This window comes from Canis aureus, chromosome 31 (genome assembly GCF_053574225.1).
Source record: "Canis aureus isolate CA01 chromosome 31, VMU_Caureus_v.1.0, whole genome shotgun sequence".
NCBI classification, from domain to species: domain Eukaryota; kingdom Metazoa; phylum Chordata; class Mammalia; order Carnivora; family Canidae; genus Canis; species Canis aureus.
The window spans coordinates 16,877,263-16,889,326 of NC_135641.1; the positions used below are offsets into that span (position 1 = coordinate 16,877,263).

At 43.4% G+C, this 12,064-nt stretch overlaps 1 long non-coding RNA gene across 1 annotated transcript; it reads right to left on the reverse strand.

Annotated features, from left to right (window-relative positions):
* Positions 1-453: 453 nt before the first annotated feature.
* LOC144302423 (uncharacterized) lies at positions 454-9,326 on the reverse strand. Its single transcript, XR_013369279.1, has 3 exons — positions 9,216-9,326; positions 7,206-7,286; positions 454-692 (listed from the first exon to the last, which is right to left on the reverse strand). It is a non-coding gene; the product is annotated as an uncharacterized LOC144302423 (long non-coding RNA).
* Positions 9,327-12,064: the final 2,738 nt, after the last annotated feature.

Consider the following 12,064-nt stretch of genomic DNA (forward strand, 5'->3'; position numbering starts at 1 on the left):
AACCAATATATTAACTATGTGCCAATGGTGACAAGATGTCATCTGAGAAAGTACATTCCAAGGGCACCACACACCCATTGTTCAAAAAGGATTATGCTATGGAATAATCCTATTGATTGTATCAGAGGTATTCTTCTTTGCAGGATTCTTCTGAGCCTTCTATCACTCTAGTCTAGCCCCAACCCCCAAACTTGGGGGTTGCTGGCTGCCCACAGGTATTATCCCCTTAAATCTACTAGAAGTCCCATTACTTAATACCTCTGTTCTCCTGGCCTCTGGAGTCTCCATTACCTGAGCTCATCATAGCCTTATAGAAGAGAATTGCAAACACATACTCCAAGCCCTGTTTATTACAATTTCCCTAGGTGTATACTCACACTCCTTCAAGCCTCTGAATATTATGAGACATCTTTTACAATTTCTGATGGAGTCTATGGCTCCACTTTATAGCTACTGGGTTCCACGGACTACATGTAATCATTGGTTCTACATTCCTTATTGTCTGCTTTCTCCGACAATTATATTACCACTTCACATCAAATCATCACTTCGGATTTGAAGCCGCCGCATGATATTGACACTTTGTCGACATAGTCTGATTACTCCTGTATGTCTCTATTTACTGATGAGGATCTTACTTCTTTAGTAGAATCAGTACAATTGACTTCCAATCAGTTAGTTTCAGATTAACCCTGAAAAGAAGTAATAAACATAATATTAACCCTAATAATCAATGTATCCTTAGCATCCCTACTTGTAATAATTGCATTCTGACTCCCTCAACTAAATATCTATGCAGACAAGGCAAGTCCCTATGAATGCAGCTTTGACCCTATGGGATCCTCACGTCTACCCTTTTCCATAAAATTTTTCCTAGTGGCCATCACATTCTTACTTTTCGAAATTGCACTGCTCCTCCCGCCTCCCTGAGCATCACAAAACAAACTAAGAACAATACTCATGGCACTTCTACTAACCTCTTTACTAGCCGCAGCCTAGCTTATGAATGAACTGAAAAAGGATTGGAATTAACTGAATATGATAATTAGTCTAAACTAAAACAAATGGTTTCGACTCATTAAATTATGATTTAACTCATAATTATCATATGTCCATAGTATACATTAACATCTTCCTGGCATTTATCCTCTCCCTACTAGGCATACTCATTTACTGATCCCATCTAATATCATCCTATTATGTTTAGAGGGTATGATACTACAACTATTCATAATAATATCTGTAACCATCTTAAATAATCACCTCACATTAGCCAGCATGATACCAATTGTATTACTAGTATTCGCTGCCTGCGAAGCAGCGTGAGGATTGTCTTTACTAGTTATAGTATCTAATACCTATGGCACCAATTACATACAAAATCTGAACCTTCTACAATGCTAAAAGTTATCATCCCTACTACAATACTTATTCCACTAGCATGAATATCAAAACCTAATATAATCTGAATTAACACAACAATATATAGTCTATTAATCAGTTTAATCAGTCTATCCTATCTCAATCAGCCTAATGACAACACCCTCAATTCCTCATTACTATTTTTCTCTGACTCCCTATCAGCACCCCTACTAGCACTTACAACATGACTCTTACCCCTCATAGCAAGTCAATTCCATCTATCAAAAGAACCCCTAGCCCGGAAAAAAACTATATATCTCGATACTAATTATACTTCAATTATTTCTAGTCATAATATACACCACCACAGAACTAATCCTCTTTTACATCCTATTTGAAGCTACACTAATTCCAACCCTTATTATTATTACCCGATGGGGAAATCAAACCGAACGACTAAAAACAGGACTATACTTCCTATTTTATACTTTAATTGGATCCTTACCCCTCCTAGCAGCACTCCTCTATATCCAAAATACCATAGGCTCCCTAAACACAATAGTGTCCCGTGTCATCACTGTAGGTAGGTGGTCCAGTCAGCACTTAGCCCTTCACCCTGAAGGCCAAGGGTGTGAGGGGAGGTCCTGTCACCATGCCGGGTGGGAGGGGATGCAGGCACCCTTCCACATCCTTAGTTCCTAACCTCTGGCCCTCCAGGCCTCCCACCCTTCTCAGTAGACTGGTGTCCCAGCTGTCCTCCCAACCTCAAGAGTTCACAGCATGGATTTTGCACTTAAGAACATTTGAGGGGCTCCTGGGTGCTGCAGTTGGTTAAACGTTGACTCTTGATATTGGCTAAGGTCAGGATCTCGAGGTTGTGGTGTGGAGCCTCACGTGGGGATCGGGCCCCGGCTGGTGGGAGTCTACTTCAGAATCTCCCTTTCCCTCTGCCCCTCCTACTGCATGCTCTCTCAAATCTTTTAAAAATCAACATTGAAGACATTTGGGAAATCTTATCATCTCTGCAGAGGTGCCTTCATATGTGTAACCGCTGTAAATGCCTTTTAGGGACAAACTGTGATTTCTATCAGAAACCCCTATTAATATTTATTGAAGTATAGTCACCATACAATGTTACAGTAGTTTCAGTGCTACAACTTGGTGACTCCATTCTGTACATTACTAAGCTCTCCCCATGACAAGTGTAGTCTCCATCTGTCCTCATACAAAGTTACAATAGTACTGACTCCATTGCCTAGGCTGTACTTTCTAAATTTCTGTGGCTTATATATTTGAGAACCAAATGCTTATAGCTCCTAATATTCATCTATTTTGCCCATCTCACACCCACTTCCTCTCTGGCAATCAGTCAACGTGATCCATCACATTAACAAGAGAAAGGACAAAAAGCATACGGTCATCTCAATAGTGGCAGAAAAAGCATTTGACAAAATACAACATAAAAAGCATAAAGGGTTTTGAGGACATTTCCATCTACAGAAAAAAGGCCATGTAGGAAGGCCTGTAGCTGGCATCGTACTCTATGATGAAACCTGAAATCGTCTCCCCTAAGAGCAGGAAAAAGACAAGGAAGTCCCCTCTTAGCCCTGGAAGTCCTACCATAGGAAACAGACAAGGAAAAGAAAAGGCATCCACAGCTGTAAGGGGGAAGTCAAAATGTCCCTATTTGCAGAAGACACAGTACTAGAAACAGGAAAACCAGAATTGTTAGACCTAATGAGTGACATCACTTGGGGACACAAAATGAACGTAGAAAGATTGGTAGCCTTTCTGTGTACCAACAATGAACACTCAGAAAGGAAATTAAGAAAATGATTACATTCTCAGTAGCATCAAAAAGAACAAAACAATGAGTCTGAACCAAGGCAGTGAAAGGCTTGTACACTGAAAACCGGAAGACTTTGGGAAGACATTGGGGCTCCTGGGGTGGGAGCCTTCCTCTTGTGAAAATGTCGACAGTCGCTGATACAACCCTCACTTTCAATGGACTTCCTATCAAAATCATGGTGGCAGATTTTAGACATAGGAAAAGAACCCTAACTTTCGTCTGCCCCTACAAATGACCCTGGACAGCAAAAACTACTGAGAAGCAGAACAGAGCTGGATGCAGCATTTTTCTATTTCAAACTATGTCACAGAGCCACAGAATTAAAACTGTGTGACTCTAGGGTCCTGTCTGGCTTAGTCAGTTAAGAATAGGACTCTCAGTCTCACCTCAGGTATTGATCTCAGGGTCATGAGGTCAAGCCCTGAGCTGGGCTATGAATGGGGGAAGGAGCCTACTTAACAAAAATCAAACCCACAGTGGTGTGGTCCTGGCATAATCAGATTGAGCAGAATATAGAGCCTGGAAGGAAATGCACTCTGATATCGTCAACTGATGTTTTTTGAAAATTTTATTTTAAATCCAATTAATTAACATATAGTGTATTACTAGTTTCAGAGGTAGAATTCAAGAAGGGTTGGATATAACACCCAGTGCTCATGACATCACCTTCCCTCCTTCATGCCCATCCCCCTGTTACCCTGTTTCCCCAACCCCCAGCTCTCCAGCGACCCTCAGTTTGTTTCCTATGATTAAGAGACTCTTTTTCCTTCCTTTCTGTTTTCATCCTCTTTTTTCCCTTCCCTTCACAGATGTCCATCTGTTTTGCTTCTTTAATTCCACATAGAAGTGCAACCATATCATTATTTTCTTTCCTGACTGACTTATTTCAATTAACATAATACCCTCTAGTTCTATCCATGTCTTTGCAAATAGCAAGATTTCATTCTTTTTAATTGCTGAGTTACATTCATAATATATATAATCGTTATATTTATATATAATATATATTATATTATTATATTTATATATTTATATTTATATTATAATTATTATATTATTATATTATTATTATATATAATATATAACATATTCTTTATCCATCCATCTGTCCAAGTACATCGTGGCTCCTCCTGCAGTTGGCTGTTGTGGATACTGCTCCTGTGAACATTGGAGTTCAGGTGTTCCGGCGTTTCACTGCATCTGTATCTCGGGGGAAACACTCAGTAGTGCAATTGCTGTGTCATAGGGTAGCTCTATTTTAACGCTTTGAGGAACCTCCATACTGTTTTCCAGAGAGGCTGTACCAGCTTGCATTCCCACCAACAGTGCAAGAATTTCCCCCTTGGCCATTTCCTTGCCAACATCTGTTGTCTCCTATCCTTTAATTTTAGCCATTCTCACTGGTGTGAGGCGGCATATCATTGTGGTTTTCATTTGCATTTCCTGATGACAGGTGATGTGGAGCTTTTTTCACATGCCTGTTGGCCTTTTGTAGGTCTTCCTTGGAGAAAAGTCCATTCATATCTTCTGCCCATTATTCATTGGATTTTTTGTTTTTGAGTGTTGAGTTTGACAAGTTCTTTAGAGATCTTGGACACCTGCCCTTTATCATTATGTCATTTGCAAATATCTTCTTCTATTATGTAGGTTGCCTTTTAGTTTTGTTGACTGTTTCCTTTGCTGTGCAGAAGATTTTTATCTTGAGGAAGGTCCCAACAGTTATTTTTGCTTGTTTCTGTTGCCTTTAGAGACGTGTCTTGCAAGAAGTTTTTGTGGCCAAGGGCAAAACGTTGCTACCTGTGTTCTCTAGGATTTCGATGGGTTCCTATCTCACCTTTAGGTCTCTCATCCATTTTGAATTGATCTTTGAGTATGGTTTATGAGAGTGGTCTGGTTTCATTCTTCTGCATGTGCTGCCCTATTTTTCCAACACCACTTTTGAAGAGACTGTATTTTTCCATTGGATATTCTTTCCTCTTGGGGGAAGGTTAGTTGACTAACGTCTTTTGGTTAGGGTTTCATTGAGTGTTACGTTTGGTCAGGAGTTCGGGTTTTGTTTAGGGATGGGTGTTAGGGGTTAATGGTTAGGGGCTATGACTAGGATTTAGGATAGGTTCTGGGTTCGAGGCAGGGTTACAGGTAGAGGTTGGGTTAGGTTTTAGAGTTTAGGATTAGGAGTTAGGGTAAGTAAGGGTAGGGTTAAGGTGAGGTTTAGGGTTAGAGTTTAGGATTAGGATTATTTTTAGGGGTAGGGGTTACAGTGTGGGTTTAGGGATGGGTGTGAGGGGTTAATGGTTAGGGTTAGAGTTTTGGGTTAGGGTTACAGTTAGGGTTAGGTTTAGAACGTTAAGCTTAGGTTTTAGGGTTTGGATTGGGTGTTAGGGGCTAGGGTTAGGGTATTGGGTAGAGTTAGGGTTTAGCCCTAGGGGGTATGGTCAGGGGTATTGGTCACAGTTAGGGTTTAGGGGTAGAGTTTGGGTTAGAGGTTAGGGGTAGAATTAGGGTTAGGATTATGGTTGGTGTCAGGGTTAGGGTTAGATATGAGAGGTCAGAGGTTAGGTTAAGGATTAGGATTAGGGTTTAGGTTTAGGGTTATGGTTGGAGTCATGGTTAGGTGTGTGGAATAGGGGCTAGTGATTCGTGTTTAGTTTTCAGTTAGTGATAGGTCCAGGGATAGGCTAGATGAAAGTTAGGATAAAGATTAGGTTAGGGTTATTGTCTATACACAGGTAGAGTTTGGATCTGGGCATCTTCCTGTCACTGGAACTCCTAGTGTCTTCAATGGGTTAGTTTTAAGTGTTTTATTTAGATTTTGGGTTAGGGTTTCTGCTTGGCATCCATCCATTCAGAGGCCTCCCTAGAGAATCAAACTCTAGGCTTCTGCTGGGGCGAGAATAGACATGGCCGGCATCTCCTGAGCTGAGATAATGAGGGGATATATGGCTCTAAATACGATTTATTTGGAAATCAATTTCCATACTCATTTTATCTCTTGTGTGCACTGGTGTCATCAATACTAACAATTGTTATTTTAAAGTTTTACTTGAGTTCCTGTTTGTTAACATAGTATAATATTAGAAAATGTAGCGCACTCATGTGATGGAATATTATTCAGCTATAAAAAGGAACAAAGAGCTGATACGCACTGCAACATAGGCAAGCTTTGCAAGCATTATGCCGAGCAAAAGGAGCCAAACAAAAAGCGTCCATGTTGTAGGATTCTATTTCCATGAAATATAAACATATATAAATATAAATACCCAGAAGAGGTAAATCCACAGTGATGAAGAGCAGAGGAGTGGTTGCCAGAGACTGGGGTGGGGAGGGAATGAGGAGGAACCACCTACATGGCATAGCGTTTTATTTTGGAATAATGAAAATGTTCCCAAACTAGAGAGTGGTGACAGTCCCCTGATATTGTGAATGTACGTAAAGCCACTGAATCGTAGACCTTAAAATGGTCAAAAGGTAAATTTTATTTTATGTGTATTTTAACAGAAAAAATATGAAGACAAAATATTATTTAGCTCAAAGTTGAGACATATTATCATTCTTGAGAATATTTCAACACTTCCAAAGGAAATCACAAAGACTAGATTGGTATATTTAATGTGATCTAAAAAAATACCTATCCTAGAAATTAAATACCAGTGAAAATATTTCCTAGGAGTAAAGGTACACGGAAGATATTTTCAGAAACATATGCTAAAACATAACCACACACACCAAAGCTACTGTTGTCAATACAAATGGAAATTCTAAACTTTTTTTTTATTTATGATAGTCATACAGAGAGAGAGAGAGAGAGAGAGAGAGGCAGAGACATAGGCAGAGGGAGAAGCAGGCTCCATGCACCGGGAGCCTGACATGGGATTCGATCCTAGGTCTCCAGGATCGCGCCCTGGGCCAAAGGCAGGCGCCAAACCGCTGTGCCACCCAGGGATCCCACAAATGGAAATTCTAAAGAATGTTTCTCAAGCAGAAGAAAAGTTACCTCTGAAGGACCAATGTCCTAAGTTGGATTCCTATGAAGCACCCGCTACAGCACAGTCGCCAAAACGCTTCCAGGAGGAAACTGCAGAACCAGAAAACACCATGGTGAACTCTATTATAAACGGTCAAAGTAGATTAATTCCACACTTACATTTTGGGAAATATTGAAAGTTACAAGCATTCCAAAATTCAGTTTATTATCCTAATAACTTTAAAATAAGACCAGAAACAGAAAATACTAAGACATATCAATACCATTCATGATGATGTAATCCTTTTTTTTTTTTTATTTTGATGATGTAATCCTGAACAAAATCACTTGTTAGGGTTTTTTTTTTTTCCTATTTCTAAAATCTGTCACCATGATTTTGATAAGAATTCCGTTGAAAATGAGGGTCGCTCCAGGTACTATCGACATTTTAACAGGATGAAGGCTCTCACCCCATGAGCACAGGATGTCTTCCCAAAGTCTTCCAGGTTTCAGTGTACAGCCTTTCATTGCCTTGGTTCAATCTAATATTTTGTTCTTTTTGTTGCTACTGAGAATGGAGTTATTTTCTTAATTTCCTTTCTGAGTGTTCATTGTTGGTATAGAAAGGCTACCAACTTTCTATGTTCATTTTGTGTCCCCCAAGTGAAATCACTCATTAAGTCTAACTTTTCTGGTGGAGACTCGGGGTTTCCTGTTTCTACTACTGTGTCTTCTGCCAATAGGGACAGTTTGACTTCCCCTTACAGGTGTGGATGCCGTTTCTTTCCCTTGTATCTTTCTATGGTAGGACTGCCAGGGCTAAGAGGGGACTTCCCTGTCTTGTTCCTGCTCTTAGGGGAGACGATTTCAGGTCTTCATCATAGAGTGTGATGTCAGCTCCGGGCCTACCTAACGGCCTTTTTTCTGTTGATGGAAATATCTTCAAAACCCACTATGATTTTTTTTTACATTTGTTTTTATTTATGTTCTATTTGGCAACACATAGTATAACCCCCAATGCTCATCCCATCAAGTGACCACTCACTGCCCATCACCGATACCCTATCCCCCCGCACACCTCCCCTTTGTTTATTTTACATATTTTTTAGTTGGAGTTCAATTTGCCAACATATAGCACAACACCGAGTGCTCATCCCATCAAGTGCCCCCCTCAATGCCCGTCACCTAGTCAGCCCGACCCCCCGCCCACCTCCTTTACCACCACCCCTTGTTTGTTAACCCACTAAGATTATGTTGTATTTTGTCAAATGCTTTTTCTGCAACTATTGAGATGACTGTATGGTTTTTGTCCTTTTCTCGTTAATGTGGTGGATCACTTTGACTGCTTGCCAGAAAGGAAGTAGGTTGGAGATGGGCAAAATAGATGAATACTAAGAGCTATAAAAATCTGGTTCTAAAATATATAAGCCACAGAAATTAAAAAGTACAGCCTAGGCAATGGAGTCAGTACTACTGTACTAACTTTGTACAGGGACTGATGCTGACTACAGTTCTTGTGGGGAGAGCTGAGTAATGTACGGAATGGAGCCACTAAACTGTGGCCCTGAAACTAGTGTACCATTACATGTTGACTATACTTCAATAAATATTATTAGGGGTTTCTGATAGAAATCACAGTGGATCCCTGAAAGACTTTTATACAATTGTTATACATATGAAGGCACCTCTGCAGAGATGATAAAGATTTCTCAAATATCTTCAATATTGATTATTAAAAGATTTGACAAAGCTTGCATTGAGAGGGGCAGAGGGAAAGGGAGACTCTCAAGTACACTACCCACACAGCTGGGTCCAGACCCCATGTGAGGCTCCACATCACAACCTCGAGATCCTGACCTGAGCCAAAATCGAGTCAACGTTTAACCGACTGAACCACACAGGAGCCCCTCGAATGTTCTTAAGTGCAAAATCCATGCTGTGAACCCTTGGAGGTGGTAGGACAGCTGGGACACTAGTCTACTGAGAAGGGTGGGAGGCCTGGAGGGTGGGAACTAAGGACGTGGGAGGGTGCCTGCATACCTTCCCATGCAGCGTGGTGACAGGAACTCCCCTCACACCCTTTGCCTTCCGGGTGAAGAGCTAAGTGCTGACTGGACCATCTACCTACAGTGATGACACGGGACAGTATTGTGGGCAGAACTGTGGCGCCCCAGGGTTCCACCGTTGCCTGGCGCTACTCTGCATCCTCAGGAGTTGGAGGCCCTTGTGTTCCTGATGTGGCTCACAGAGCCAGAACTATCCCACTCTCCCCAGTACCCCAGTGTATAAAGTGTAGGTGCTCACACAGCGACAGGTCACATGTGAGTGGGAGCTGATCCCTGCCCCCCTTGGGCCAGGATGGGGCCTGTGGTTCCCAGTGGGCGCTCTGGCTTCCTGGCTTGGGTGAAAACACACCAAACCCCATGTGATGACCATGAGGCAGCTCCTGTACCCTTCCGCAGCTCCACGGGGTAAGGGCTGCCTCCTTGCTGCCCCAGGCCAGGGAAGGAGTCTATGGCAGGGCTCTGGCTGCTCATCTGGGACCCACGCTCCCCTGTAAGCCCTGTTGTATACAAGGCATACCCAAACCATGACATTCCAGTGCAATCTAGGTGCATGGACCCCAGCATGTGATGACCAAGGCCCGACACTCTGGTCCGGAGTGGACGGTCAGGGCTTCTGGGTCCTCCTGGCCCTTGAGAAGGCTTGCTTTTCATGTATTGGATCATGGAGGCCCTCGTGCTCCCGCCCAGTGCCCCATTCAGACTATTCACAAATCCTTGTATTCAGGATGGGGTGTTTGGTCACACTTTTGCTTCCACAAGTTTTTAATTTGGATGATTCCCAGTTCATTGCTTTTCCCTTTGGTTGTTGTGCTTGTGGAACCTAAGAGAAACCGAACCTCCTGTCTGCCCCAAGCCTGCAGGAACACTCTCTGACAGGCCCCTCCAGTGCCATGGCAGCTCCAGTCCTTGGCTGGGAGATGTCACCCCAAGCATGAGGTCAGCAGTTCCCAGCAGGTTCCTGGTCCCCCTTGTGTAACTGATAAAGGTGTGGAGACCTGTGTCCTCTAATGACAGCATTTACTGGGACAGTGGCTGGGAAGGTGGACTGTAGGTCAGCGAGCCAAAGACAGTGACTTCCCGTGAGTGATCCTCCTACCCAGCATGTCCCCCTCGGAAGTATGGTGTTGTCTTCACCCTCCAGTCAGACGGATGCGGACCTGCCCACAGGGTGCACACAGACACATGTGTCTTCTGAAGGTTTTCATTCAGTGTCATCCTTGGATGTGTTTGTTTTAAATCACCAGGCAAGAGGCCCTGGAGACACTGCTGGCCTTGGAAAGGGCTGATATCATAGCCAAATACCATCAGCTGAGGCCCAGATAAGTACCATAGGCACTAGACACCCCCTAGAGGTGGGGACCACATCTGTAAAAGCAGGTGCAGGCCAGGAGGGGCTCAGAGCCAAGCATGAGCCAGGTCAGTCCAGACAAGGACCATAGTCACCAGGAACAAGTGAGACTCTGGGGATGGACAAGGCATCAGTAGCAAGTGAGGGTCGATCCGGGATCCTAGTTATCAGTAGCCGATGAGCCCAGGTGGGGATCATAGTCACCAGGTCCCGATGGGGCCCAGGTAGTGAGCATATACTCAGGTATGTAGGAAAGGGTATGGCCCAAATGGTATCATAAGGAGTAAGAGCAATTATTTCCCGGGTGAGGATCATAGCAGAGTCCAGCAAATGACAACCAAGTGGGTGTTGTTGCCAAGACGAGCAGGTAAGGACAGGTGGGGATCATTGTCCTCAGGTGCACCAGATTTCCAGATGGTGTGTTAGCCAGGAAGTAGAGGTGAGACCAGTTCATGGATCCAAGTCTAAGCTGATCAGAGAGGGCCCAGGCAGACATGAAAATCAGAGGAGCAGAGCACGAGTCAAAGGCTGGAGGCATCAGAGCCAGGTGAGGCCCAATAGGGGTCAGAGCCAAGAATGAGCCAGGTCAGCACAGACAAGGACTATAGTCACCAGGAACATGTGAGACCCTGGGAACATTCCCAGGCATCAGTAGAAGTGAGGGTCCATCTTAGCTCGTAGTGATCGGTAGCCAAAGAGCCCAGGTGAGGACCAAGGTCACCAGGTCCATGTGAGGCTCTGGTGGGGACCAGAGTCACCAGGTCAGGTCAGGCCCAGGTTGGGATCATCGCTGGTAGGAGCAGGTAAGGTTGTCAGGCTGTTCCCACTTGGCAGAGGGGCCCATCATCTCATGCCCGGCCAATCTCCGAGGGTCCTGATCTCCCTCAGGATTCAGGGGAGAGGAGCCATTCTGCTCCCTTCTTTCCCCATGTCACTGGCGCTCATCGGTCCCCACCACGGGGTCCCATTGTTTCAGCATGCCAAGTACAGTGTCCACGGGACCTGGGATGATGCTGACCCATCACTGTGGAAGGTCATTGACCATCAGAGCTTTCTTTTTTTTTTAAATTATTTTTTATTGGTGTTCAATTTGCCAACATATAGAACAACACTCAGTGCTCATCCCGTCAAGTGCCCCCCGAGGTACCCGCCACCCAGTCACCCCCACTCTTCTCCCACCTTGCCTTCCATCACTCCTAGCTCATTTCCCAGAGTTAGGAGTTTCTCATGTTCTGTCTCCCTTTCTTATATTTCCCACTCATTTTTTTCTCCTTTCCTCCTTTACTATTTTTTATATTCCCCAAATGAATTAGAACATAAAATGTTTGTCCTTCTCCGATTGACTTATTTCACTCAGCATAATACCCTCCAGTTCCATCCACGTTGAAGCAAATGGTGGGTATTTGTCATTTCTAATGGCTGAGGAATATTCCATTGTATACATAGACCACATCTTCTTTATCCATTCATCTTTC